Source organism: Psammomys obesus, unplaced genomic scaffold (genome assembly GCF_907164565.1).
Source record: "Psammomys obesus unplaced genomic scaffold, mPsaObe1.curated_primary_1811, whole genome shotgun sequence".
Lineage (NCBI taxonomy): Eukaryota > Metazoa > Chordata > Mammalia > Rodentia > Muridae > Psammomys > Psammomys obesus.
The window spans coordinates 1,370,174-1,376,216 of record NW_026596039.1 but is presented as its reverse complement, the minus strand read 5'-3'; positions in this window follow the sequence as shown (position 1 = coordinate 1,376,216).

The window sequence follows — 6,043 nt, the reverse complement described above, 5'->3', positions numbered from 1 at the left end:
TATATGTGTATGTAACACCAGCAGAACTGAACTAGCGAGGATATAAAAGTGATGGTTTGAAGAGAGAAAAAAAGAGGTGGAAATCTACATAATTTTACTTCTCAATAAGTTAAAATTTAAAGGAAGAAAAATCTTTTTTATTTTTATTTTTTATCCCAGCTGTAGCCCCCTCTCTCATTCTCTCCCAATCCCGGCCTCCCTCCCTCATCTCTTCCCATGCCCCTCTCCAAGTTCACTGACAGGGGAGGTCCTCCTCCCCTTCCTTCTGAACCTAGCCTATCAGGTCTCACCAGGACAGGCTGCATTGTCATCCTCTGTGGCCTGGTAAGGCTTCTCCCCCATGAGGGGGAGGTGATCAAAGAGCCAACAACTGAGTTCATGTCAGAGACAGTCCCTGTTCCCCTTACTAGTATACCCACTTGGATACTGAGCTGCCATGGGCTACATCTGTGCAAGGGTCCTATGTTATCTCCATTCGTGGTCCTTGGTTTGAGTTTCAGTCTCAGAAAAGACCCCTGGGCCCAGAAAAAAAAAATCTTTACAATGGCAGTTCTGTAACTATGTGTACTACTCAAAGATTGGTGCCCATTCAGCCATCATCAAAGAGGCTTCCTCCTGCAACAAACGGGACCAAATAGAGACCCACATCCAGACAAAATGCAGAGAGAGAGAGGCCTCAGAACACACAACTCTAAACAAGATATCTCCATCAAATCCTTTCCTTCAGAGCTCAGGAAACACCACAGAAGAGACAGAAAGGCAGAGGGGACAGAAGACACCAGCAAGACTCACTAAATCCATCTGAGCAAAGCTCATATGAACTCAGAGACTGAAGCAGTAATGACAGGGCCTACACACGTCTACACTAGATTATATGTAAAAATATATGAATGAATGTATGTATATATAGTATAATTTTAATTTTAGTACTTTTTTGGCACTCCTGAATGGGTAAATGAGTGGGTCTCTGATTCTTATACCTTCTCTTGGTTTTTTCATTTTCTGTTGGCTTGGACTATCTATTATAGTAAATTAAAAAAAAATGAGTGTTGGGCTTATATGATGTGGTGGTGTTATCTAACCTGCTATCAATCAAATAAAACACAGATACTTGTTAGATTTTATAATTGCCTTACTACCTTTGGCAAGGCAGATATTTCACCTACGCTGTCTTAGTAATGTCACCCTCTACCTCCCAGCTGCCATCCAATGCCGTCCTCCTTAACCATCCTCATCTGAGCTATCTTCCATCCATTATTTCATAATTTTCATCTTGGTGTTTTCTCCATCCACCCCATCTTCTGTGTCTTTCCTCCTCCCCCACGTAGTTCCTTCTCCACCTAACCCATCGTGGTGTTCTCCCTCCTCTCTTCTTGTCCATCTGTCTTTCCCATGATTTTCCTGGTCTTAAAAGCCCAGGAATCTTAGCCACTTCTAAGCCATTCTGCCATGCCCAGGTTTAGACCATTTAATCAGCCAATCACATAGGTTTACACAAGGATAAGTGTACCCAGGCAGATCTTAAGGGCCAGTAACACACATCAGATCAACCTCCAACAATTGTCCAACTTTGATGTAATTTTTTGTTTTATCTTATTTTGTTTTATGTTTTATTGTTAGCTCCTGGAAACCTGTTCTTTTCTAATGAGAGCCAGAAAGAACTTGGTTCCAGATGGCAAGGAAAGTCTGGAGGAAATGAAAGGACTAGAGGGAAGGAAAATTCTATTCAAATTATATTATATTAGAAAGGAATCTATGTTTAATAAAATGGAAAAATAAAATTTATTAAAAGGCATTTCCTCAGCAAACCAGAAAAATTGAAATTCAAAAAAGGAACAAAAGAATCAAAACACAAAATTTGTCAGCAACAAAATCTTACCAATAAGATTTTTAGGGAATAGAGAAGATTGTTCTAAGATAATAGAAATCACATCAATTAAAAAATAAGAAATATTTGTTGTGTATATTCTCTGAGAATCTGCAAGAATTCTGCTGTGAACCCATCTGGACCTCTACATTTTTAAAATGAAGGCTTTTTATTACTGATTTGATCTCTTTATCATGAGTTTGCCCTACTTATGGTGTTGATCTCTTCTTGGTTTAATCTTGGTAATTTGGATGAAGATAGACATTCATCCATTTTATTTAAGTTTTTACATTAATAGACTGTAAGGGTTTTTTTAGACTATAGGTTTTAACATTATTTCCTTATCATGTTCTGACTTTTGTGTCTGCTGTAATGTTTTCCAATTCATTTTTTATTGTGTTAATTTTGACTGTCCTACTTCTTTCTTTTGATTAATTAGGAAAAAGATTTATCAATCTTATCTTTTCAAAGAATCACCTCATATTTTTTGATCCTTTGTATTGTTTTACTTGTTTCTATATCACTAATTTCTGGTCTAGATTTTATTATTTTCCCATGTACTAGATATATGTCTAATTTGTTCTAATTTTTCCAAATTTTTGAGTTGCATCATCAAGTCATTTATTTGTGGTTCTTCTGGATTTTTAATAAAGTCACATAAAGATATAAATTTTCCACAGATTGCTTTTAGTGTGTCTCAGAGAGATTTAGTTTCATTGTATCGAAAGTTCATTAGTTCTACCAATCATGAAGCCTATCAACCAAAACAACATGTGGTCTGGAAAGATATTCTCAGTGGTGCAATAGTGGCAGTTTTATCTTGGTAGTAAGAAACAACTATCTAATTGTAAGGAAAGCTCATTCAATGGGAGGGTATTCACATTTAGTACTGTAAATCTAGCCAACTATCTATAGCTAAAGATATCATCAACCCTAAGAAAGAAACTACTACTCCCATTTTCCTAAACCAACATAATTTCTAACTGTATTACAGGTTAGTCTTTGGCTCTCATCTTTTACCAAAGGTTGATTTTCTCATTTGATGTAGAAAATGCCAATGACAAAATTTAAAGAATTTTCTTTTGTGTAGATGATGACTTTTACAGTGGTCCATAACTGGTCAAAATAGAGACATTTATGCCAATCCAAACTGATGAATCTACATGCAACCCATACAGCTAACTCTCAGAGATAATAATGGTAGAAGAATTGGAATGATAGTGAGAGCCAGAAGATAGGAACACCTGTTGGTAATGGTATCTTCTGGACGTGACAGGAAAACTGCACACATGAAATCTTAACAATATGGTTTCCTAGACAATACCTATATAATGACCTGTTTTACGTGCCAAAGTGGACACAGAAAATTTCACAACACTCTACCCATAGATGAAGAGCCACACACAAAGGATGGTTGTTGAAAAAGGAGAGAATCATGAAATTTCAAATATCATACTTTCCTTAACTGTTAAACCTGAATATGTTGTCATTTATGCTAATGACATCTAAGATACGAAATCAATGTAATTAAACTTTCATTTTAAAATGGATTTAATATGTACTTGACATTTGTTAATAAGGAGTTATGAAACAAAGTTTTCTATTCCAATTATGTAAATGGTGATATGATGATGCACAAATTAGATAAAAAGTATATGCAAACTATGTCCATATTTTAACAAATACATATATAGTACATTTAAATACTAATTGTCAAATCAATGTACCTTTAAAAATTATCTTGAGTTTAACTTACTTGTAGTGCCAGTTTTAAAACTGTAATAATTTATCTATAACCCTTATTACATTTTAATGATTTATCTGTGATTATTATTAAATGCAGGCTTATTAAAATATTAAATCAATAAATGTCCCCAAGTTGATAAAAATAATAAATAAATAAATAGATAGATAGATAGATAGATAGATAGATAGATAGATAAATAAATGAACTGTAAAATCAGCGTATTTGACTTGACAAAAGTAGGCCAAGAGTATTTGTTCATATTTTCTCTACCTGGCTCTGCTCAGACTATAATGTCACCTCAGAACACAGAGTGTATTCTACTCACATGACTCATATTGTATATTTGATAAATTCCAAAGGCTTCTGGAAATGGAACTTCATACACCTTGTACTGTGTATTTGATAATTATTCTATACTTCTAGTAAAATATGTCTTATGATCAATTTTTAAACCAAACTATTTTAATAACTTGAGTTAATCAAATACTATAACAAATGAAAAAGTAGTACATCTCAGGAATTGATAATTTGCTTTAATAATTTTAATGTGTTTAAATGTAAAAACATTATAATGAATATAAGTGTTTCGATATCTAATACCAATAATTTTAATAAGGTTGAATCAATGTTCTTAATTTGCTCTTTTTTATAAGCCTATACTACTAATCTATCATTTCAGAACTTTTTTGTTTATTAGTTTTGGGTTTTTGTTGTTGGTTTGGTTTGGTTTGGTTTGGTGTTTTTGAGACATGGTTTCTCTGTGTAGCCTTGGCTATCCTGGACTTGCTTTGCAGGGCAAGCTGACCTCAAACTCACAGCAATCTCCCTGTCTCTGTCTCCCTGAGTCCTGGGATTCAAGGTGTGTGCCACTACACCCAGCTCACTTCAGAACTTTTTAAACACCATGTTCTCCAAGTAGATATAAGAATTACAGTTTGCTAAAAAAAAGTATTTTAAGGTTAATGTCTTAGGCTTTTATCTTGACAGGTTAATTATTAAGAAGAAACAAAAAATGAAAGATCAAATTAAACAGAAAGAATGTGAGACACAGATGAAAAAGTGATACAAAATAATAAAGCTAAAAACAACAGATTAACTAAACAACTTTTATACAGAGGGACCAAATAATTTTTTTTTCACTCTCAGAAACAATAAAGTTACCAACACTAAAAATTTAAAACATTAAAATGTAAGAATATACTATGAAAATTTTTATGCTAGTAAATTCAGTGACATAAAGATAATAGCCAAATACTTCACAAAACAATGTATTTTACATATCCTTAGTTTCCTTTCACTATCTTTGATAAAACCCAGTTGAAAGTCTAATTCCTGTCTTGATTTATTTTTTTTAATCTTGGGTCACCTAAAAGTCTGTTGCAGGAGTGAGCTACACCTGGGATACAAAATGAAGAAACTGTAATTAATTAAAAAATTAATTAAAAATTAGACTCCAAAAAATTACAGTTTGAATAATGATTCTCTGACTACCATATCACCACTGATGTGGTATGTGCCCTGAATTCATGCCAAGATGAGATAAAAAATGGCAATGTACCCTCTAGACTGGATACATACAAAAAATTTTGTAGAGCATAATTTATATTAATTTTATTGGAAACAAATAATTTTGCTTCTCAGTGAAAACATTAACATCTAATAGGCTCCTGAAAGTATACATTTTATTAGAGAAATATTGACATGCCTCACAAAAATATCATTAAAAGAATAATCATTAATATAAAGAAACAAGATGAAATATCACTTTGTAGCTTGCTCTATCTATTCCACTTCAAAGTCATTTTTTTTTTGCATTGTGGGTAATGTCTCTACTATAGCCAACTTTGCTGAGCCATCATTCTAACACTCCTACATTTGGACCCATACTGAAAAACTCTCCAAAAGTGTCTATTTATCACTCTATTTCTCTCAATCCTTTTAGCATTAATAAAGACTGTTTTCTGAAAAAAAAAATAATTATCTGGTCAGCTCTTCTTAGAAACAATACATAGCTGAACTTGAAGATTGGTGATACAGGAGTGAAGACTCAGATTTTTAGGTTTTATTCCTAGGATTTAACAGTATCCCATGAATCTATTTTTATAAAGAAGATATAAAAGTGAAATACAAAATAGTATTATCTTTATGTATAGAAATATTTCAAACCAAAGTCTTTATCTGGAACAAGTAATGAAGAACAGGATGGATAATCTTGTGTGTGTGGATGAGTCTCAGATCCAGGAACAGGGCCACAAAGTGGACTGGCAGGTGATGATGATGGAGGTGGCGGTGGTACTGGTACTGATGCTGGTGGTGGCAGTGGAAGTGGTGGTGTGCATATATGTGTGTGTTGTGTAACAGGAACTCTGAACAGAATGACAAAAGCAATGCAAAGGAAAAAAAGGAAGAAGGGAAGAATAGAAGAAAGT